Source organism: Melospiza melodia, chromosome Z (assembly GCF_035770615.1).
Source record: "Melospiza melodia melodia isolate bMelMel2 chromosome Z, bMelMel2.pri, whole genome shotgun sequence".
In the NCBI taxonomy this organism is placed as follows: Eukaryota; Metazoa; Chordata; class Aves; order Passeriformes; family Passerellidae; genus Melospiza; species Melospiza melodia.
In genome coordinates, this window is record NC_086226.1 from 15,034,129 (window position 1) to 15,058,884 (window position 24,756).

The window sequence follows — 24,756 nt, forward strand, 5'->3', positions numbered from 1 at the left end:
TCTTCCCAAGAACTAGTGCCTCTAGCAGTGGAGGATCTCTGTCATCATAAATGCAATGCAGGCTTCAGGTCCAAAGGATTGTTTTGTGTGCGTGTGACTTCCCCACAGTGGATCACTGTGCATGTAGGCATTGCAGACTTGCCTGGTTCTGTAAGCAGAGGACAAGAAATGTGCAGGGAATGACAAAAATGTTAACCAAGATGTCAGTTAGCTGAATTTAGTTACGTGTTCAAGGACTTGGGCAACCAGATGGCATAAAAGACACTTGATTTCCACAGCAGGACCTCTGAAAGGACATGATTCCCTTATGGATGTGTGTTCCTTCTTTCTAATGCATCTATTATATATCTGTGCAAATATTTATATATATATTTCACTTGTATGAAACCTAGGAAGAACAGTAATCAGGACTCATGGCAAATAATTGAGTGCTAGCTATTTTTATGTTACAAGTTCAACACTGAATCAGACAAATGGCATGTCTTGCTCTGGGTTCAGAGCTCTGTGACAAGGTCAGAATGTTGGACCTGATGATTAGCAGTGTGCTGTTGAGCATTTCAGGTAAACCTTATTGTTCAGATGAGTAGCCAGGCCTTGCCTGGGTAGGTCTAGCTGACTGTAAGCCAATTTGTTTACTTCAGGATACGCAGAGAACAAATCTTTTAAAGACAGAATCAGTGAAAACACTGAGTTCATGGCGGCCTTGTACTGTACAAATTGTGGTGCTGAGATTCAAAACCAAATAATTTAACTCTGTGTAACAGCTGTAGAGGTTCAGTTTTTGAGTGAAGCCACAGGAGAGCTACAGGGAAGCTTTGCAGGATAAATAAGCAGTCCTTCTAATACCATGTCTAGCTTTGTCTTCTACACAAACTTTCTCTGTGAAAAAGTTAGTTTTGTCTCACTAATACTGTTCAAGAAGCAACTAATGCTGTTAGAAGTACTAAATTAGTATGAAATATTCATTCTTATTCTTTAAAGGGGTCAGGAAGAGAGAAAAAATAGGTCTATTATTTAGTCTTTCTTAATTTTGTCGACTGCCACAAAGCTCCCTTCACTTAATGTGGCAGAACCTGGAAAATTGTCCTTGTATGTTCCAGGTTTACTCTGGCTGAGAACCTTCCCCCACAAATGCATGTGTATCAGAAATCCAGTTATGTGTAGCATGCTCTGGTCAAGTCACTCCAGCCAGAAGCAGAACTGAAAATATAATTTTTTTTTTCTGATGGCCTGTAATGCAAACATATATTTTGCCTGTTTGGTTTGGATTTAGCGCTGTAAAGTCCAAAGACATTCAAGTATGATTCTACTGGTTGCAATAAAATTAGCAATTGCTTGCTGCCAGTATTGCACTCGAAGTCCCTTATGAATATTCATTTAAATTACCTAGCTTGCTACTTAACTAATTATCTGTATACAGCAAGTAGTACTCCACATGTGCAGTGGTTGTTTAGCCCCACCCAGTATTTACACCTGCAAGGTGCTCATTGCCCATGGTGCTGAATCTGCCAAGAGCTGTTCAGATACATCATTTGTCCCGCTGAAAATTCAGTATAACATCAAATAATAAAGGTCTGTTCTAGCAAACATCTGCCCATAGAGAAAACATCAAATGACTGTGCTGCCCCCCTTATTATGCATAATGCTGTATTTTGTGTGAGACTGTGAATGGAAATTCAATTTACCTGTTGATGTTTACACCAGCAGACGTGTTGAGGATTCAGTGTTCATTACATCAAGTAAGTAAATATTTGGTATTCTGTTTTTTTCCTAAAGCAGCATTGGCTGTTATTGAGTGATAGCAAAATAAGTTTTAGTATTTCTGCAGATATTAATACATATTTCCTCCCAGGAGGCCTCCCCTGACTATGAAAGGCAGGAAAAATGTTTAAATGTGCACTTTGGTATATTTACACGTACATAAAACTTTGAGAAGCATATTTCAACATCACCACATTGGGCTGGACTCTGTGATCTTGAAGGTCTCTTCCAACTTAGTAATTCTGTGAATTATGTGAATTATGTGAACATAAGTAGTATTCTTCCTATTTTACATATAAACATTTGCTGACTTTCAGTCTGCTGTACCAGAGGAGGATGACAGAGAACAATACTACTCAGCAGATGCCAATGAGGATACAGTATGTGAGCTGATTTCATCTGCTTCTTGGGTTTCTGAAGCTATGAGTAGGAATTTTCTTAATTGTCTTCTTCCCCTCTTTGCTTATGAAATAAATGTGCTTTGTGGGAAATGTATTGATTGATACTGGAGTGAATACAGAAAGAAATTTGCAACAGATGCAAATTTCATTTTACTTTGATCAGTTGTTACAGACCTTGCAAATGCTCACAGGTGCAATTGGGAAGTTTGGGTATGGAAGATCATGCAGCATCTTCACCATCTTACTCTGTTGAGATACAAACATTGGACTTTTTGGGATTGCAATCCACTGTTCCTATAAAGTTAGTCTAAAATCCGGGCCTTTAGTTGCCATTGTAACCTTTGTTCTCAGTCAAACAGCTTCAAAGTGATTGCCACCTCTCTTAGATAACATTATTTCATCATGGAGTAGTTTGTCTCCAATAATGTAAAAGATGTGGAAGCACTCTGATAAAGCATCATACAAGTTTGAGAGAATTCTTCTCTTCAAATTAGATGAACATACTGGAGCATTCACAAACACTACCTGCCTTATGTGGATTATGCTGGTGGAGCTCTAAATTACACATGCAGTGCTCTCCAGCTTCTCCTGGCATGCAGGAATGCACAGCCTTAGCAGTGGTCAATGTCCCCCCTTTGGGAACAGCTCACTCCAGAATTCTCTTAAACGCTGGCATATCACATCCCTGAGCAGCTTTTCTGTAGTCACAATGTCTGTTGATTACTTGATATCTTTCCACGAATTTTAGTTGTTATTTCTGTTAAGTACTGTGTGTTGCTGATGTTGTCATTGATGTTCAGAATAGTTTGTACTTTTGCACAAACATAGTACTATACTTAGAATAAGTAGCATTTTAATTTTTTTCAGTGTTGCACAACAAGTATGGAATACAATCTATTTTTAGGTCATCCAAGCAATAAACATTGCTCTTGAGTTTGGTGGTGGTGTTGTTTTTCACAAACAGCATATAGTGAAAAGTTCTTCCAGGACAAATATAAAACAGGTTCTGATTCTCTAAATTAATCTCTTGAGGTATTCAGTTACTTACTAGGGCATAATGATTGCTATCAATAAGAAAGACGAAACTTTACATTTTTTGAAAGAGGTTGGATAGATACATAATGACCATAAATCAATGTATTTTTAAACAATATTTTGTTTCAGTGAATATTGCTAATTGACTTATCAAAATAAGCAATTAATGGAACCTTAAAAATGAATATGACACTTTATTAGGAGCTATCCTTTTTTTTTCCTTTTTGAAAAGATGCAGTATCTCAGAATGCCAGCAGTCAGTGAAGTTCTTCAGTTTTTAAAGCATTTCTTGCTCTAGAAGTAAACTTGCTCTTTGAAGTAAACTTCTAGACAAACTCTGCTACTTCCACAATATTGTTTCTGGTAAGTGGATTTTTTATGGAATTATTGACAGAGTTCGTCTTCTGCATGCTGCTTTATGCAGTATTTTCTTTTTTTTAGCAAAATGCGATAAAGGAAAGAACTATGAGAAATCATGAAGAATAGGGCATGAGTATGCACTGTCAATTTATGTTTTACAGATAGTATTAAAAAATCCTGCAAATGTGTGTTGTATCCCTGACCCAAACATATTTGCCATTGGCATTTGGAAAATAAAGATCCTTAGAGACCAGCCCCCCTTGGATCTCTGAGAGCCAGCCTCAGTAAATTGAGAGTTAGCAGAGATCATGATACTCATTCCGTATTGTGCCTGCCAGAGGGATCGCCAAAAGCTGGAAGAGAAGGCTTGGGAATTGTAATTTCATCCTGTGCTGAAAGGAACTGCTTGCTCACAGGAATTAAGTAAATTCTCAAACAGCATAAAAGTGTAGAGGAAGAACTGAGGAATGCTTTTAATTCAGCTGCAGAAATATATCCAGAGTGTAAGTATTTATGTTGGAATTTGATCAGGAGGTTTCAACTTCCTGTCTTTCATGCTGACAACTGCAATGGCAGCTTCCTAGCTACCTCATAAGGACACGGGTTTCTCTGCACTGATAGCTGAAGAGCATTTCCTAACTCTGTGATTCCTAGTTCCCTGGAATTTCTAATTAATTCTAATTAATTCTAATTCTAATTCTAATTCTAATTCTAATTCTAATTCTAATTCTAATTCTAATTCTAATTCTAATTTAATTCTGATCAATTCTACCTTTTGAATTATTGAATTTTGTTTTAACTATCTCCTTACTCTCTAGGATTGGCCATTGGCCAGAGCCATCATTACTCAGCTGATGAGATGTCAAACAAGCATTGCTAGATAGTGCTTTTTATTAAAAACAACTATGTGCTTTTGATGCTCAAGTAGTTAGAACACTTCTCTTTCCTGGTTTGTGCAAAGAGATGGTTCTGCAGCACTGCAGAGCTGCCTTTGAGTAGTTTTAACTCCCAAATTTCTTATGCTCCCCTCCACCACCTTTTCTGTGCCTGTTGTGTGTATATCCATCCCTCTTCATTCCACCATCCACTCCATTCTGATAAAGCTCTTGATGAGGCACTGAAACCAGTACCAACGCTGCATCTTCCTTCCTGCTGGAGAAGATGGGTGTTTGATAAGCACGAAGCTTTACACAGGCAGCTACAGCTATAAACTGCTGTTGGTTACTGAGGAACAAGTAAGTGTTGCAAATGTTTAATTATGTTGCTCCTCTATAGCAAAGGATTTATATTTCAAAAAGAAAGTAAGATCTAGTCAGTACTTTGTTTCACCCACCCATATGTGTGGATGCTGGCTGATTAACAGAGACGCTTGATTATAATATAAATAAGTGAGATAAAATGGTTGTGGCCTGAGACCTAAGCCACTAAATGTTTGAGCTGTTCTTTATGAATACTGTCTGAAAAATACATAAACTTCTCACATAAAATATGTTTGTACAGTTTGCTTTTAATATGCAACAGAGTCCTTAAAAATCTCAAATACTCTTAACCAGTTTTGCTAACAGCTATGCAGAGCTTGCTGTGTCTGACATATATGTTGTGGAAATGAAAGAGATAAAAAACCAAACAAACAGAAAAACCCCAAACCAAACCAAACCAAACCAAACCAAACCAAACCAAACCAAACCAAACCAAACCAAACCAAACCAAACCAAACCAAACCACCACCACCAACAGAAAAAACACCTCAAAATTTAATTGCAAAGTACTCCATAACAAAGGTACTGTGTAGCTGTTGTGGTAGCATTCATATGCTCATTTTTATCCCTGCAACTAAGAATGAATATTCATGCTAAGAATGAATCTCCCTGAAACAGAAGAAAATAAATGGAAGCTTTTAACATTTGGCTGAACAAACTCCTACAGCTTTTAATGATCAAGGCAATTGCTGAGCAAGAGTATTTACTAGGCCAGGGTACCTCACTGCACACAAAAATAAATAAACGTAGAGGAGAAGGGAAACTGAAATGTGTCTCTGAGCATGCATTGTAATCTATGTCATGTTCCTTTGGGATAACTGTCTGTCTGTAATTTCTTCCTGAGTTATAAGAAGCGCAAATTGCAGTGAATACAATTTTATGTGGGTGGCTAAACTATGGTCTAAATATGAACTGACACTAAGATGGATCTTTTATTTCCCCATGCTTTCCTATTAGGAGCTTCAATTCATGGTTCTTGGAGAATAAAGCCTGCCAACCCCATTCTGATTTAGAACAAAAATATGGATCAGTTGAGACTGTTCAACCACTCACAGAAAAATCCAGACAAACTTCCCTTTGCAGCTCAGTACCATGAAGAGCTGCAGCTTTGCTGAGAGGTAGTAGTCTCACCCTTGTGATAGGCTGTTGCCCTTGACAGTGTCAGAAAGGATTAGTATTTGGATATGCTCACAGACACTAGAGTGGGAGGCTTGTGAGATATTTGTTTGCTCTCTGCAGCTTGAACATTAAAGTAAAAAAAAATTACAGTCCTAATAACTTACATAAACTTAATCAGTATTTGTATACCAAGAGGAAGGAGAGTGTCCTCACAAACGAGAGGCAGAGAAGTAGTTGTTCTGAGAGAGAATTAGTTAATAACAGGGGAAAAACTGAATAGTGGATGAGAGGGCAGATTTACTGATAGGGCTACAGGATCACAGCCAACTGCTTATTAAGACCTTACAGCCCAGCACAGATGTCATGAGATAAATAATCAGCCAAGCTATGGTTTTAAGGGGACTGCAGACCTAACGGTACCTCTCTTATTAGCACAGAGTAGTATAGTGCATGTTCTTGTGCTACCAGGCAGTACTTGTGCATTGCTAGACTGCTTTCCCCCATTTAGATTCACTGATTTCCACCTTAAAAGGCTCTACCACTGCACAGCCTCCCACTTCACCACTGTGGCTGCATTTAGCCCCATTGGAAAATGCAGATTGATAAAAGATGTTCTTGTTTTGGAGCACCTGCTATAACCATGTGTGTGTATCTATATCTATATCTATATCTATATCTATATCTATATCTATATCTATATCTATATCTATATCTATATCTATATCTATATCTATATCTATATCTATATCTATATCTATATCTATATCTATATCATCTATCTGCTGGGAAGAGCAACAGCTCTATCTTTCCTTTGTTCTGCTGTTGCCACCAGGTGTTCTCTAGTACTGTGACATGGTAGATGTATGTATATATTTCTCACTTTGTCTCTATAGTAACAGACTGCCAGAAGAAGTCTGGGAGCTCAGCCATAGGAAAAATGGAGGAGTATACCCCACCATCAGGAAAGCAAATTCTTTAGATGAAGTGTTATGAATGGAAGATGAAATGGCACATGTAAGTTTAGATGATTTAAAAGCTGTTCTTCCCATTCTATTTTGTTGCATGAAAGGCAATTGAAATGTCTGGCCTCACCTCTTAGAGGAAAGTAATGGGCATTCCAAACGTTTGCTTTTATTGTTAATGCTTTACCACAACTTGTAGTGTTGCTTTGTGGGTGACCACCATATGCTTTTCCCTTTCTTCACCCTTCGTATCCATCCCCAATCTACTCAGTGCAATCATACTTCTGAAGAATTCGGTTAATTCCTCAAATTTCTCAACCAGTTTGCTGATTTAAGCCACACAAGTGATCCAGCCTCTTACATCCACTTTCATTTACTATGTGGTGCTATCATCACCTCCCCACGTATCATCAGATCCAGCTTAATCCAGCACCACCGTGTTCACCACTAAACCCTACCCCCAACTGCTGCATCTTCTAAATACCTCCAAGAATGGTTACTCCACCACTTCCCTGGGAAGCCTGTTACAATGCCTGACCACCCTCTCAGTGAAAAAATATTTCCTAATATCCAGTCTAAAACCTCACTGTCAGAACCCAGGAAATTCCTCTGGCTGCCCTGGATGGCTCGAGCCCCTGCCCAGGGGGCTCAGAGACCTTGGCACGGAGTCCAAGACACCTGTGCCTTTGATCTTGACCCAAGGAAAACAATTACCAACCTCTATATGAAGAATTACGAGTCAAGGAAGTTTAAATAGTGAGTTTGTCATGGGGTGAAAAATAGTTTTTTGAGGTTTTTAGAATGGGGGCTTGGGGTCCCAAGATGGAGGAATTTGGGTGTGCCTTGTCCTTTTTCCTTCCTCTTCCTAGCCTCCATCTTCTGGGTGATGTTGGCACTTTTAGATTGGTTTAGAGTAGAAGCTCAGTGTCTAACATAGGTATTGGGAAATAGTAAATAGTGAACATGTAATTTTTAGTATAAAAGATATCACCATCCCAAGAATGGGCAGTGTGCCTCAACCTGACCTGCCAGACAGACCTCGGTGGGTCGGAGAAAGAATTTTATAGATAAGAAACAATAAACAACCTTGAGAATGAGAATAGAAGAGTTCTGACTCCTTCTTCGATGGCTGGGCTGGGAAAAGACACTTTCTAACGCATCTTGGGGTCACTCTGACCAGCAGAGATTCTGAGACCTCACCTGGCACAACTTGAGGCCATTTACTCCTGTCCTGTCACTTTTTTACTGGGAGAAACTGGGAGAAAAGACTGACCCCTCCACCTTGCTATAGCCCATTCTCAGGCAGCTGTAGAAATCTGAGCTTCCCTTTCTGCAGGCTGAACACCTCCAGCACCCTCTACTGCTCCTCACGGGATCTGTGCTCCAGACCCTTCACCAGTTCTGTTCTACTCGCTCCAGCGCCTTGATGTCTTTCTTGTCATGAAGGGCCCAGAACTGAAGACAGGACTCGAGATGTGGCTTCACCATTGCCCAGTGCAGTGGAACTGTGCTTTGTATTTGCATTTTTTACTTACCACATGTATATAACATACCACGTGTATGTTACCACATGTGGTTTCTGGGCTTGCAAACTGTTTCTGCCACATTTCAGAGTGTGAGCCAAAAATGCTACTGCTTTGTCTTGCCTTCAAAGTTCAGCATTAGGATTTAAGGAAACAACAGCAGAGTATGTAGCATATAAAATGTTTTGGTAGCTATTGAAACTAAAGCAAGAAATAGAAAATTAAAGTGATGAAATGCAAAGAATCCAAAAATGCACCAAATCCTTGCTGAGAGATAAAGACTGCTTCCACCTGAGTTTCAGATAGTCATATGTTTGTCTGAAAAATGGATGTGAATAATGAGACCTTGTTTATCTTCTGTAGGCCATAAGCATCTTTCCTGTTAGTAGCACTGCAGAAGCTGTTCCAGCCACTGTGCAGGTTTGTGGAAATTGTGTGTGGGTTGTGTGTGCACACATACACGATGATGCAGGTTTGCTATGGTATGGTAGGTATTGGTCTTTGAATTTATATTGGGTGAAGGCAACAATTGTCTTTTGCGTTCACTGCTATTTTTTGCCAATATTTAAAAATTCAGAAAACCCTAGCATTTCACCACTGTCTGTAGAATTGGGGCAGCATATTAGCTATGAAAAATAAAAGACACAGAAAAAAATCTTGTGAAATCACTCCTTTGAAGCCGAAATAAAAACATTGTTATGCCCAGAGATTAATTATGAATAATCGGATTCTGACTTTAATCTGTTCAGTTAAGGGGGGAAGCATAGATGAGTTGAGGAGGAATATTTTTCCATCTTAAAATGATCAAAGTATTTTTGTATATTTGCAGAAATTGGTGGAGACATGACAGGCAGAAATCGGGAAAAGGAATACCAGTTCAGAATAAATAATGGCATCAGATGAAACATGGAACAGATGGTGAAAGAAATGGAGGGAACTTGTACTAGGAGTTATGCAAACTCCTGCATGGTTTTGTAGAAAATACTAAACCCTCAGTCTTCCATTTTCAATGATTCAGCTTACTCTATAGGAAGCCAGTTATTTGCAGTTTTCATCTCTGCAGATATACAAATACCACAATGTAAAAATAATGCAGGTACAAAAAAATTGTAACAATGGTTAAGGGCTGTTTGCTCAATGTGAAAGCAGTTAGACTTTGTATATTTTCTTTTGGTTGTAGATTTCATTATTAATTTAAAAGTTTTTCTCTATCCTTTTTGAAACTTATGCACCAATGAACCAGAAGTTCAGTCCTGGAGGAGAGAAATGAAGAAACAATGTGTTCAGGCCAGATATATATTTTTGTTAGAGAAGGCAATACTGGAAATGAGTAATGTTTGTTGGTTTTTTAACATGCTGATGGATCTGGTAAGTTTAAGGCAAAGCTGGAGATAACTTTGTCTCCAGCATGCTTCATTTACTAGCCAACAAGGAAACTGCTTACATGCAGGCATTGTAAGATTGAAAAGACAGCAAGTACCACAAACTTTTCAAGACATACTTTGGTAAGTGTCCTTGTATCATCCTGCAGCCCAGAGCCAGAGCCTAAGCCTGTTCCTTATAGTAATCCACATGGCACATTGGCCTGAGCTGCATCTCTCCACAGATTGTGGAGATTCCTGTGATCCCTGTCTGCCTTCCCAATCAGGCACCTTTAGCCTACAATTGTTACCTACATTGTTAAGGACAAATAATATTCCTTCTTCATGGCTTTTTCTCCCTCTCAGCCTTCACTGTGGTGACCTCTGGTTTCATTTTATTTTTTTTTTTTGGTGTAACTTTGCACTAGGAACAAACTGTCACGAAAGTATAGATCAGTTTTAGAGTCAGTTTGTTTTTTTGTGTTTGTAAGAATTCATACCTTTTTCATACCCAGGTTTCAATTAGAGATTATCACCAAACAACAACCTCAGTGCTCTTATGTATTTGGAATGCTTGCGGCTTTTTCAGTTCTCTGCATTTCTTCAGATACAGGAAAAAAAAAGCCTGATTAAATGATTAGAGTGCAGTACAAGTCCCACTTTCCTACATTTAAAATGTAACGAGACCCAGTGACTGCTGAAGCAATGAATCACCACAATTTACATATACAGGTCAGCAGGGAACATTCTCACAGCTGAGAGCATTCCTGCAGTCAACACTTAGCTACTCCTATTGCAGCCACCTCTTGGCAAATACAGATGCGTTCCTGTTAGTGTGCCTGAACCAGCTCACGGGCGGGAGGAGGAGGACACACTTTCCATTGCCGGGAGGAGGCCGGAGCCCTGCGGGACCCTTCCCTCTCTGGCATGTAGCAGGGCTTGGCTGGCTGCAGCCTGCGGAGCACAGAGGTGCTCCCCTTTCGAGCTGACAGTTCTCTTGGAGGCCAGTCACAAGTCCGTGGTGGACCAAGGTGCGGCCCTGCAGTTCAGGTGCAGGTGACAAGCAAGAACACCTTATCCAGTGCTTGTAGGAGCGGCGTTTGCACGGAGGGGGAGGTGCTCCCACCATCCATCCCCGGGTCACCAACCTTCCCGTGGACCTGCTTTGTCACTCAGACTAAAATCGGCGGAGAGCGAGGGTTAGGGTGAGGGTTGGGAAGGCAAGGACCCCCTGCACGGCTCCTAGAGCGGGGCAGGAGAGGCCAGCGCCGGCCCCGCACGGGAGCGAGCAGGGCGGCGGGGCCGGGCCGGCTGCGGGCGGGCGGGGAGCGCCGGTCCCGCTGCCCAGGGTGTATCGCAGCCACCCGGGGCCGTGCCGAGTACACAGTGTTCCCTTCCCGCCCTGAACTGCGACTGAACTTCCCCAGCCCGCCGAGCACCGGGGAGCGCGCCGATCCCCTCCAGGGCGCGGAGGGAGAGGCAGGGAAGAGGAAAAGCAAGAGGGGCGGAGGGAAGGAAGTTCCAAAAGTAAGTACTTAAGGTGGGGTGTTGTTTGGGTTTGCTTTTTTGTGGTTGTTTTGGTGGGGGTTTTTGTTGTTTTTTATTTCTCTGTGTGTGTTTTCTTTCTACGTTGAAAAAAAAGCAAACAAAAAATTTTCAAGGCAATCAGCATCCCTAAGCGAACACACTTTCAGAAAATATGTAGAAAAGAAAAAGACATTGCTTTTACAGAAATAGATTTATGGCACTTTTGTTTTTTTGCCTTCCTGCCATTGTTAAACAAGTACTTTTCCTTTACTCTTCTCTCTGACCCGAACATTATAATTATGTTTCCTTCCCGAAGGAAACCGAAAGTGCTGTGACCCCACACAAGAAAGAAAAGACCAAAGGTTTGACAAAGACCTCATGCCCACAAGTTATTTTTTTTAGGATGCCTTTAAAGCTGGTGTCTTTCAGAGGTTCTGTGCCATTGTGGTGTTGGTCTCAGGCAAGGCTGTGTGCCCGTGAGAGGTGCAGAGGAGCAAATAAAGCAGTTTCAGCCTGCAGCGGGTCAGTGTGTCAGCAGGCTCAGAATTGCGCATGTGTTCCTTGGGACTGCATTACTGGGGCTGTCTCTGTGAAACCTTTGTTAAAAAGGGTTAGCAGCACACTTGGGTGTTTTCCTTGTTTCATGAAATTAGGTTTGTGCCAATCTTGGATTAAAATGAATAATAGATCTTGAGAGATTTTGGTAGGCACTATTTTGTATAAGTGCCTGTATTTCATGCAAGTATCACAGTATTTGGATGACTTTTTGCCTTTCTCTGATTTGGTTTCATTATGGAGAACATGGAGAAAACCCATTTGTTACAATTGTGTGGCATTCTTCACAGTAGCTAAAGTCGCCACCTAGTCCAGTTTAATTCACTTTATTATTCAGAGCTATCTGGACACCATCTGCACATTTTGGGTTTGGCATTTTGTGGTTTTTTTGTAGTAAATTTGTATTCATATTATTGATATGTTATATCCTTAGTGTGTTCCTGTCTGTTAACCACCTCTTAAAATCCTTTACAAATATTGGTTTTAGCCTGTTCAATAACTAAATGATGCAGCCTCTTGCAGTCCACAGTTCAACCAGATGGAGCAAGAGACTTTTTTTCTCTTCTTTTACAACTGTGCTGCCCTGAATATAAGAAAATTTCTTGCCTGTCAAATGCCAAAAATTGCAAAAAGCCCCCACTTTGGAATCTTTCCTCTCACCTTGGAATTCTTTCTCTGTGAGATGGGTTATGCCATGTCCCCTTTAAAGTCTGTGCATCCTGGCAGATGCCTTCAGCAAGTGCAAGGGCAACTTCTCAGGTAGCACTTCCTCCAAGTCTTGTTCCAGTCGGGGGTGGATGCGCAGGAGCACATTTGGGCCTGATTTGCACCTTTGGCAGCTGATTCCCAGCAGTGCCCTGGGGCTGAAGCGACCAGTGCAGCCTTGTTACAAGCTGTAAGGCCATGCATGGGTGGGGCCTGCCTGATGCATTCCTTGCCTGCCAGAAAAGGAGACTCCCACTCTGGTCCCTTGCTGGACAACATCTGTCTTACTCATTCTCTTTCTAACACAGGAACTGCTTGTCCTTGTCCCACAGATATTCTTTTCCCTCTGCTTTTCATCCTTTATCTTCCAGCTGCAATGCCTTTTGGCTTTTCTCAGATGATAGTGCTAGTGCCTAGCACTGCACTGGCAGCCACTTATCAATTCATGTGTTTGTTACATCAGTCTTGTCATTTTATATTATCCACAGCCCTTGAAAGCTACTTAAGACCTCTTTCCTCATGTTTACAAGGCTGTTGTGCCATTACTAGACCAAAAGTACTAAATGGCTCCTTCCTTTCTAAGAAACAGCCATGTTTCATGGGCTGTGGTCCAGAACTTGTGACCAGAAATGACCATTGCCCAGGACGGGGAGACAAATAAGCCAAACACACCTGGAGCCTTGCAGTGACTGGCAATAAACTCTTCAGAGGAAATAGAGAAGGAGATGTGAGGGGCTGCTGCCCTGAACGCTCCGGCTCTCCCCTGCACATCCTCACAACGCTCTGCCGACACGGTTTTGCCATTTTTAGCAAAGTTGCCAACGTTGTTTTGCCATTTTTGGCAAAGTGAGTGGCCGCTGGATGTCACTGTTTGGTCTCTGACAGACAGACACACGGACATTTTTCTCTGTCTCGAAATACAGGAGCCGGCATCCTTAAGGACAAAACCGAAGAAACAAACCAAATCAATCCAGCCACAAAGACAGAGCTCAGCGGTGCACCCCGGGACAGCTGGTCGTGGCATTCTGTCCTGGAAGAGCGGGTGATCCAGGAGCTCTGGGGACAAGCGGGGGCCCTGCTAAAGGAGAGGTGATGCTGCAGGGCTGGGATTGCTGGCTGAAGCACGGGGATCCCCGGCTGAGGCACTCCATCAGTTTCGGGTCTGTGGAATTTGTGCACTTGGTTCACTCAGAGAAGCCATGAGGACTCCTTCACACGCGCAGCACTGGGAGATGGCAGATCACTTTGGCGCTGGCTGTGCAAGGTAGAAGCACAACATTGCTCCCTCCAGTCCTTTCTCAGATTGTCTCCTCTGACAGAAATCTGTGTGGCAGATACTCATGTTTCCAATTTGCTGGTCATTCTCCCTGCTTGAAAGCTGCAGTTGCGGAGCTCTCAAAGTCTGCAAGGCTGGATTGAAGCAGGTCCTGCAAGCTGGATTTCTTGCTCTGGCCTCTGAGGTGTAAAAGTTCCGCACAATCCTTCACGAGCCAAGCCACAACACCTTCCCCTGCAAAGGCCTGCCCTGGCTTTAAACCTGCCCTGGCTTTAAACTAGGCCTGGACGCAGAAAGGCTGAATAGAGAAAGCTTGTTTCTGTGAAAATCTTTTTCCCTCAAGGGAATTCCAGACATCTGCTGAGACAGGGAGCCACAGCAAAGGCTGCACAGACCACGTGCTGAGCACCTGGCATCTCTCTTGCACTTGGGGAGTGCTGAGGAACCCAGTCCTTGGCGCTTGTTCTTCAGAAGAAAAAAGCCTTGAAAGACAAGGAGACATGATAACGTTGTCCTTCTCATTTTCTGAATTTCTGACACCATTTTCTTGTGTGCCATGGGGCTGAGCACTCGGCATGGTGGGGAGCCAGTGGGAGTTGCCTTCTGAGCCACTCAGCAGGACTATAAAGATCTCACGAGGTTATGCAGGGAGAACATGAGAAGGGACAAATCCCAATTAGAACCGGATGTGGGGAGAGAAGGGGGGACACAAAAGGGGGAAAAGGATGAAGTACTGAGTTCCTTCTTTGCCTCTCAGTCTTGAAACACGACCAAGCTGTTCTCTGGGTAGCCAGGATGGGTGCTGGAAGACAGGGACGGGGAGTGGAAGAAAGCTGCCAAACTCCAAGGTGAAATGATTACAGCCACACCAATTAGACACTCACAAGCCTGTGGGGCCAGAGGGAATTTACACAAAGGTGCTGTGGGAAATGGCAGAAATGTTCTCCACGCCACCTGCCATCATTTCCCAGCAGTCCTGGCTAACTGGAGAGGTGCCAGGTGAGTGGAAGTTAGCAAAAGGGATGCCCTTGCCATGGGCACTGGGGAAGTCAGGGAGCAGATCCTTTTCAAAGCAATGACACGGCCCGTGCAGAGCGAGCAGGGGATCAGGGCCAGCCTGCGTGGCTTCCTGAAGGGCAGGTGCTGCTTGGCCAGCCTGATCTCCTTTTAGGAGCAGGTGACCTCCTCCAGTGGATGAGGAGCAGACTGTGGGTGTCGACTGCCTGGATTTGAGGAACATCTTTGACACTGTTTCCTACAGGATTCTCTGGGAGAAAGTGGCTGGTGTGGCTTGGAGGGCTGGCACTGCTCATGGAGCTAAAAACTGGCTGGTTGGCCAGGAGCTGCATGCAGCTGGCAGCCAGGCCCCAGTGGTGTTGCCCAGGCTCAGTCCTGGGGCCAGTGCTGCCCAGCAGCTGTGTCGATGGCCTGGATGAGGGGATGGATGCCCCTCAGTGGGTTTGCAGTGACACCAAGCTGGGCAGGAGTGCTGCTCTGCAGGACAGCAGGAAGGATCTACGGAGGGCCCTGGACACACTGGATTGATGGGAGGAGGGCCGTGGTGTGAGGTTCAACGAGGCCAAGTGCCGGGTCCTGCCCTTGGCTCACAACAGCGTTCCATGGGCTGGGGCAGAGTGGCTGGGAAGCTGCCCCCTAAGAAAGGGCCTGGGGCTGTTGGCCCACAAGTGGCTGGACCCGAGCCAGCGTGTGCCCAGGCGGGCAGAAAGGCCACTGGCATCCTGCCCTGGATCAGCAGGCGTGTGGGCAGCAGGCCCGGGGCAGGATTTGTCCCCCTGTGCCCGCACTGGTGAGGCAGCGCCAGGAATGCGGCCCTGGGCTCGGGGGCCCTCAGCACAAGGCACTGGGGGCTGCAGCAATTCCAGAGAGGGGCCACAAAGCTGGGGAAGGGTCTGGAGCACAGGACTCATGAGGAATGGCTGAGGGAGCTGTGGAGCAAAGGAGGCTCAGAGGGCCCTTATCACTCTCTAGAGCTGCCCTAGGGGAGGCTGTGGTGAGGTGGGGACTGGTCTCTTCCTCCAGGGAGCTGGTGACAGGACAAGAGCAAAAGGCCTCAGCCTGTGCTGGGGGAGCTTCATCTTGGCTATGAAGAAAACTGAATTTTCACTGGATGCTTTCTCAAGCCTGGGAACAGGCTGTGCATGGAACACTGGAGTCACCATGCCTGGAGGTACAGTATAGGAAAGCTGCTTGGGTGTGGCATTCAGGGACCTCTTTACTGATGCACTTGAGAGAGTTAGGTTCATGTTGGACTCCATGATCTTTGTGGTTATTTCCAGCCAAAACGACTCCATGATTCTAAAGCAGTATTCAGAAGCATACTACTTCAGAAGTTACTTGGGCTTTTGTGACTCTTGTCCCTGGGCAGCATCCTGAGTAAGCAAGAGCTTTGCTCTCCATCCTCTGAACCTGCAGCCAGTTCTGATCAAGCGTCCATGCCGCTGATTTGGATGAGGGAGTTGATCTTCCTGAAAAATGGTGTTTTCTATGCTTCAGTTCTACTGGATGGGGCAGAGCTCAGAGACCACAGGGCATGGGGGTAGTGGCGAGAAGGATGTTAGGTGAACAGAGGTCTGGAATTAATTGGTGTGCTGCATAAGAGTCTCTGATTAGGCACATTGGTCTCCAGGACATGTATTTGGGTTTCTTGTGCCAGGCAATATTGAACTTAAGGTCTGGACAAAAAGTCAGGGTTCAAGGTACAACTGTTTTTCAGGTATATAATATATATAACTGTATTTAGTGGTTGTTTATGGATTTATTTATTTTGTGTTCTTCTTGACAGTTTGTAAAAACAGGTTTATGCCCTCACAGAGCTGTTGTTTTGTTGTGTTTTCTTGTTATGTGGTATTCTTGCTAATTGCAACAAGGGCATTTTCTGATGGTTGGTTATTTTTTCATCAAATAGATTGTTTTTACATCTGCAGTAAGATTTGGCATGTTTCATTGCAACTCTGCATTGCCTGCATATCCTTCTCTGTACATATTATTGCCTGGGTTCAGTTTTCCGACGCCTAATAATGTCTCACCCTTACATTCCCAATTTCCACAAATACTGCAGAGATCTTATATTCTTCAGATGGATGAGACTATTTGTCATAATAATCCTGCTTAGTCCTGACTATTGGCTATGACATGAACTAATTTAATCCCTAATTACTCCACTTGATAGCTCTTTGAATTCAGAGGGCTTTGTCTTATTCATCAGGGTGTTGTGGCACCTCAATCTTATAAGGAAAATATTGCTTCTTCAAGTGAATTCTTTCAACATGGCAGCAAGTATCAAATTTTACATCCATGGAAATAGACGGTAAGTCTCCAACAGCTCAGGTCTTGCTGTATGCAGCAGTGTGGAAGATCTCACTAATAATTATTTTCCTTCAGTTTCACTTTATTTGGAATAATGGGCAAAGTTGCAACCATTTCTGACAATCTTGTCAAGTTTCCTCCCAGTTGGGATGTTGCAGGCAAATAAATATATTCTCTCAATTTTCAGTTGTCTTTGCATTGTTAATTTGGCACTAAATTAGAATGGTCCCACTGTCTGACATGGAGTAAGACTGTTCAAGGAGGAGGGAATTACAGCTCAGTTGATTGCTCACATCAAGCTGTTATTTTCCCTATGTCAGGCCTCCAGCTAGATGGGCCAACGAGCTCCTCTGTGCTGTGTTGCTCTCTGCCTTGTTGGAGGTAGAGCTAGCAGGGTAGGCAGCCACTTGGAGTTAGTAATCTCTAGTGTGATGACAACTGATGAGCTGCACATTGATGAGAGAGAGAGAGTGGACAACAGTGCCTTCCACTGATGCTGTATTGCAGCATCTATAAAAAAAGCCAGACAGAAGTGAGAATTGCAGAAAGGGATGGATAATCAATGCCTGCTCTTGCCCCTTGTTTCTATCTGCAGGTCCACAGATGTAAATGAATGTAAAGGTCATAATTCTTTTAATTTTCAGAAGTGAGGCTGTTGCCTGTGTCTGTGAAGGAAGCAGCTGTATGCTGTCAGCTTGAGGCATTGTGGTCGGGGTGAGCTCAGGTGTGTGGAATCCTGGGGGAGTACACAGTGCAATCTCTTTTGATGCCACTTGGAAATGGGGGTGCTGTGTCCTTCCCCTCCCAGAATTGCTCTGCTCTATCTGGCTCCTCTCTGGCAAGGCTCCAGTGCTTCCATCAGCAGTAGCGTTCCCCACCCTTTGGCTTTTTCAGCTGTTGAATCCTTGTCTCCTGTAGGAGCGAGTACTGATGGCTATCTACAGCTTTTTTCCCTCCATCTTGTGTTTTGTTTGAAGGAACAATGAGACCTGACAGTAAGACATTTCATTTCTGTAATAGGGATTCTTTGTATGGGAACATCAAAAATGTAATTTAGACATTAAACATGTATGAATATTCATGTTAAATGTGTATGTGCACACACAAATATGTGTGCATACATATTTCTTATATGGCTGTAGCAGAACTTTGTCTTTCTCTCGATGTGCTTTTTGAAAGACAATAGTTGGTAACTTTATGAAAGTTTCTAATTAGCCCATCAGAATGGCTCACTAATCCTCATTTCTATTGCTTGTTCAGAACTGTTCCAGTTTTTGCATCCATTTCCTACAGTCATCTCTGGGCCTTAGTTTTAGCATGAGATCTTTAGCCTTAATGACAGCATGTAGCTCTGGCTGAACTCTTCTTCCTCTTCCAGAAGACAGACAAACTTCTTTTGTGATCAGTCATTGGAAAATCACGCAAACTTGCATCAGAAGGCTGAGCAGTGTTAAAGCAGGACCCATATCTTTTTTAAACTCCTGAATATGGGTATAGGGATGCTTTTAATCTCTGACAGGTTTTTTGAATATATAATGTATATTCTGTGGAATCTATGTGTCAGGTCTGGCAAGGCAGAATTTTCTTGGGAGGTGTTCTTCATCCTGAGAAGAAGCTGCAAAAGAAGCAGTAGGAATTGCTTACAGTGGTGCAGCAAGTGTTGAAAATAAGGGAACTTACTCAAACGTCTGAATGTGAATATAGATACCTAGATTTGAAATATTGAGCCATGATAGAATAAACTCAGGAATTTTTACAAGCAGTGCTCTATATCTGTATCATGTTGTGAACTTTGAATTGAAGAGTTTGACTATGGTGATTATAATCTTTACTTGCTTAGCTAAGCCATATATGTAAAAAATCGTGTTCCAATTATCTGGAACTACTTTCCCTCCCCAAATAAGTAATCTTTCAGCTAAAGATAAGAGAGAAGAAGTTTTAGAATTAGTTTGGGCAAGCAGAAGTTAAAGTAGTATTAGTTTACAAGTCTAGCTATGAGATTTGTATCACACCTTTACAGTGAGTGTCTTCCACATAGAGTCATTGCAAAGGACCTTTATTAAGAACATTTTTATGGCAGCCATATGGAAGTTGTGGATAAAAGGCAGAAGAGTAACTCTGGCCATTTGCCGTCTTTCTCCTGCTATGTACTATACTATAGCACAGTCCAATAACTTTTAAATAATTTGCAGCTTCAGATAAAAGGCTGATTTTTCCTGAAAATTAAAGTAATTTTGTATTTTTTTTTTTTTCAAGAGTAAAAAGGAGTCATTAGGACCTCTATGACTGTCGTGCTCTACAATTAGACAAAGCTCTTTTATGGATCAGATACAGCCTGTATATAGAGCAGGTGTGCTCACAAAATGTGCTTGAAAGAAAACAGGATGCTTAATGGATTTATGCCTAGCCTTGTTACATTTGGAAATTCTCTCTTTGTATTGCCGCCAAAGATGCTATTTCAGGTTGCCAGGTTTTCTCCAGTACCATTTGAACTGCACACTTTGTGCGTAAACCCCTCTGAGAGGTGACAAACAGGAGAATAGAACTCCCTGTCTATTTCAAATACTACATGCAGACAAAAAGAAGATACCAGGTCATTTACCCAAGGCATGGGTTATACCCACTGCCGGGGCCTGTGCTCCTTGCAGGATCCTCTCAGGGAGAGACACAGCCACATCCCAGGCTGCTGCTGCTTGCACTCACCTCTCTGGGTGAAGCAGAGCTGCTGTTCTTGCTCTGTGCTTGTGTTATCACAGAGGTGAGGAGCCCAGGGCGGGGAGGAGGACCTCTCTGTGCAGCACCTGTGCAGGTATCAGCTAAAAAACCAGACATGCACGTGACTGGCCAATGTGATAAGGGAAAGTAGGAAACAGACAAGTAGAAGAAAGTAATTTGACAGCACCATACCACTCCATCAACAGCTTGGCTAGATGAGTTTTTTGTAGGCATTGAGCCTTGCATATAACCTTGAAAGACTTCTGGTAGAGTAATGAGATCCCTCAGAAGTCCTTCCCAGGCATGGAAAGCAGCCTGTGAGGGAGGCTGGCATCATGACTGACTGGAGAAACAGAGAATAGGCAGGGGCACAAAACTGGAAACAAATACAAGATCTAGAGATGAGAGTGGCAGTCATGTTTGTGCAGTCATAGCCACAGCATATGTTCCTCTCCTCTGATTGTTGGTCACTGCTGAGAGTCTGCGATGGCAGTGAGCACAAATGTGCCTCAGACCAGCAGGAAATTGTCTGCTGCTGCAGTTTGGATTTTAGAATTTATGGGGTTGTGGTTTCGTTAACAAGTTTGGAGTTAAACTCTAGCCTAGCCACTCTGGGGTTTACTATTGCAGTTTATAATTTTGTACAGCAGTAAACAGAGGAAAAGACAGCTCCCAGTTCTGCTGATGGGCAAGATCAGATGCTTGTGTACAGGCTATGATATTGAAACCAGGTCATAAATTAAAGAGGTCGCAATCAACTTGAAAATCCTTTTTACTTTCTGACATAATTTTCCATATTGCTGCTGATAAAAGGAAGACAAGATTATTTCAGTTGCAGTACCAGCTGTACTGTTTAGTTAACATTTCCATGTGAGGTGTAACTTCTAGATTAAACTACCTTTTATTTTTTCCTCAGGATATTGTGTTTATATAGGTCTTTCACAACAGTGCAGGAGTTAAGGGCACTGAGAATCTTGTGAAATTCTTTAAAACTAATTTCAGTTGTTTAAAAAGGAAATTTGTCTGTCTCCTTTTAGAGTCTGTGTATTGCACAAATTCAAACACTAACCTATTTTTTTTCTCTTTCAATCTGAAGGTAAGCCAGGATTAGCAGTGCTGAAGAGGAATAAAATATAATTGATGTGAACTTAAAGGTAAGAAGGAGTCCTTTCCGGCATATTCCCTCTCAGATTTTTGGCAACACAGAGAGTCTTTGCTTTCTAGCAATTCAACTTTTTGCAATTGAAGTAATCTGCTTGAGGCTCAGAAGGAGACCTATTGCTCACAGAACCATTTTCCATCTTCTTGGCCTTCTTTGATGTGTGAGAGGCAGGACAGAGGGATGAAGATGGACGGATGGAGGGGACAAGTGGGGCTGGGAGCTGGGCAGGGGCAGCTGTGGGGACCTGGTGGTGGGGAGCTGTTGGGCTGAGTGTGTTAATTGTGAAAGGAGAAGGCTGGCTACCCGTCCTGACTGCTGACCCTGAGGGTGACGCCTGCTTCCACCAGTCACTGCATCAAGCATAAAGCTCCATCTATGCTGTAATTCTATATCCTGCACGTGAATGGGCTACACTTTGAGGTGCCCATATAGCCTCAGTTACACCCCTGAGGTTTGTGTTCAGCAGATTTAATTATATGATTATTTATCATTTTGTCCATAGGATTTTCCTTTAGACTGTGTGTGAGATGGAATTGCTCTGGGGATGAATAAGACGTGTGCAGCAATAGAAGCATTTGTCTGCAGGAGTCAGATTTCATTTCTTTCTGGAGTCTGAAAAAGCTGATTGGTGCCTAACAACACTTTTTGTGGGGAAAAATGCATTTGGGGTTTGATATGGCTTTTAAAAATTTTCTTCTTGAATTGGTATTAGAATTATGGGGTTTGTTTTGCTTCCTTGATGCCTGATGCATAAACTAATTATGACAAGACCCTACCAGTCCTGTACTATTAGGTGAAGCTTCCCTTCCCCTGCCTGGCTCTCAAGGAGGCAGAGAAGTCTAGAGGGGAGGCAGATGGCAGCATGCACAGACAGGGAGGAAAATGCTCTCATTTTGGGTGAGCTCTTGAAGAAGGACTCTTTATGCTTCTGCAGTTTTTCTACATCCTAAATAATGTATAGTTTTCCAAAAGGGACATTTTCTGCCACAAAATACTTCCTCTGGAAAGTTTACAGTAAGGGGTTCTGATTGACACAGGAGATTCCAGGAAAAAAAAAAAAGGAAGTTATGGAGAAGGCATGGGTCAGTCCATGTTTCTGCCACAAAGCTGTGTTGGTTTTGGTTAAGTTGTTGTACATTAACTTTTCACAGTCACCAAATCTCCCCTGTTTTACAGGCAGCTGCATTGAGGCCTTTGTAAAGGTAACATATGTTTACAGATGCAGAAAACACCACCTAAATTCAGTATAAAACACTCTAGAGGTTTAGAGGTCTCAATGACAAGTTTTTCAAATAGGATTTTCACAAATACAAGCCCTTTGTTAAACTGAGATTATCACTATTTATTCATGTTGAAGTTGTTGTGGAAATAAATTAATTAATGATAATTTAAAATTACTATCACAGAAAAAGACATAATAACATAGTGACAAGTTGAACTTTGAGAGCAGACTGAGAAAGCTGTGCAGGCATTGATGAGAAAACATCATAGCTGCTCATACTTTAAACCAGTGCTATGGGTGGATTGGGGCAAGGAAGGAGAGTTATTTGAACAAGTCACAAAGGAAATGCATGGAGGACCTTTTCAGGGCTTTGCAATTTTAATAATGCTTTTTGTGGAACACAGAAAAATGATAGTTGGTAAGTAGAGCTCCCCTAATACAATAAAAGACATTCTAGTATCTATTTTAGTGGTTACAGTTTTGAAGGACCTGCAAGCTTGTAGGACCACTGAACTGCCTGTATTAAAACATGTATTGTATCTCTGTCATATAGTCTGAATAACCTACTGTGCCTGGTCTGTAACCCTTTTGAATAACCTCAACAACTCAGTTGCAAAAAGTCTATTTTGCTGAAGGAAAAAAATCCAACTTCTTGGGTATTTGCATTTTGAACTACCCAGGAAGGATTAGGTACTAAACACTTTGAAACATCCAATCCCACCTTACAATTTAATTACATTATAATAGAAATATTAACTTCTGATTTCCTTGACCTGACTGGGGAGAAGACCCACTTTATCCCATCAGCTAAAAGCTTGTGCATTTTGTAAGGCATGATTTTCCTTGAAGTCTTAACTGAAGAAGTTTCAATTGCTAGTTTCATAATCTTTTAAAAAACACACCTCAGATTCATATGTACAAAAATTAATTTCCCAGAGAAGGATTTTAATATACTGCAATTTCTCAAAGAATTTAAAATGTCCTGTTCTTTTATTATCTGGTCAGAGAGAATGAGCTGCTTGCAACTAGTCAAGAGCTAAGAAAGCATTTTTCAGATATTTGATAGATCATTCAGCAGACAATGACTCAAAAGACCAATATGTGCCCCAAAAGGCCATGTACTGTATGCTAAGAAAGGTGAACTTAATAAAAATAAACTACTGTATTGATAAAAAAATTGGCCAAAACATTACTTTAAAAATTGTAACAATTCAGAGCTTACCCTAGTACTTCTATTTACTTGTAGGACATTTCTTTCTGGCTTTTATCTATCTGTATGTTTTCCAGTGTTTTTTTACAAAAATAAAGTAAATATTTTCAAGATGTAAGATAAATGTTACAATTTTTCCTGCTATTTTGGGTTTTTTTTTTTTTGATGGCAGCTGCGTGTTGAACAAATGGAGGTAAGAAGCCCATAGAAATGCATGTCTGTGGTTTTAGAGGATGGGGAGAAGTCTGAATTAAGTACTCCAGAGAATGCTTTTCTAACATGAAAATGGCAAGATCTGATAGTGGTATGACCCTTTCAGCTGGTGTTTGTAATCCACCATCTCTACAGAAAGAGGTACAAAGCAGGTGCAGAACTCAAGAAACACATACAACCACACCCATGCCAGATACCAGTGCAGAAGGAAACTATTGTAATCACTATAAAGTGATTAATAAAATGGTGCTCCTTCTGTGCATCAAAATCCAAGCAGATCTGTGCCAAGAATGGTTATCAACAATCTGCTTACTGAGGTCCTGTGATGGGCCACCTGTGGTGGTTCGTGGTAGCAGCAGTGGAGCAAATGAATGCACATGAGGCAACAGCATGGTAAGAAATTATCTGTAAAGATCACTTGTGACCCAAAGACTGGCAACAGGAGCAGTGGGACTTTAACCACAGTTTAACCCTCTAACCTCAGTCTGAACCTACGCGCTACAGATTCATCAAAACGCCCTCCTTGACTTGTGCTCAGCACTTCTAGTCCATTCCTACCTCTGGGCCTTTGGTTTGGCAGCTGCTCTTTTTTCTTTGGGGACATTTCCTCACTGAAAGGGGTTGGTGGTTTATCTTATGCCCCCATTTGGGACAGCAGTAACCATGCAACTTAAAGCAAGGAATCTGTGATCTCCCCAGAGCCTCACCTGCTGAAGCCCCTCAGTTTGCTTAATTGCACCTGTCCTGAAGGCAAGGCAGTACAGATTCCTCAGGGGTGAGGCAGAGCACTCAGCAAGTGAAACTCTGGCTTCTTGGGAGCCTAGCATTACCACCGTGGAGCCCTGGGACTCTGGTGCTAATGGGGATGGGACCTGGCAGCAGGGAGCCCTGCCTGGAGAGGGGCTCGAGGGAGGGCAGCGCAGGGGTGGGTGACGAGACTCGCGCTGATGAGCGAGCCCTGAGCTAGCAGCGTTCTGCTGCCCTCCTTGGTGACCCTGCGCCTGCAATTGGGTGCTGGGGTCTGGACTGTGACCCCTCCACGGTGCAGGGGAATGTGCAGATG

At 42.7% G+C, this 24,756-nt stretch overlaps 2 long non-coding RNA genes across 3 annotated transcripts; both read left to right on the forward strand.

Annotated features, from left to right (window-relative positions):
- The first annotated feature begins 3,441 nt into the window (after positions 1-3,441).
- Positions 3,442-9,194, forward strand: LOC134432119 (uncharacterized). 2 transcript variants are annotated; one of them, XR_010031226.1, is made up of 3 exons: positions 3,442-3,560; positions 6,829-6,949; positions 8,234-9,194. It is a non-coding gene; the product is annotated as an uncharacterized LOC134432119 (long non-coding RNA). The 2 variants fall into 2 exon arrangements; XR_010031228.1 differs by lacking the exon at positions 3,442-3,560 and adding an exon at positions 4,659-4,792.
- A 1,922-nt stretch (positions 9,195-11,116) lies between these two features.
- On the forward strand, positions 11,117-23,572 carry LOC134432163 (uncharacterized). The gene is made up of 3 exons (XR_010031238.1): positions 11,117-11,308; positions 20,983-21,040; positions 21,551-23,572. It is a non-coding gene; the product is annotated as an uncharacterized LOC134432163 (long non-coding RNA).
- The last annotated feature ends 1,184 nt before the right edge of the window (positions 23,573-24,756 follow it).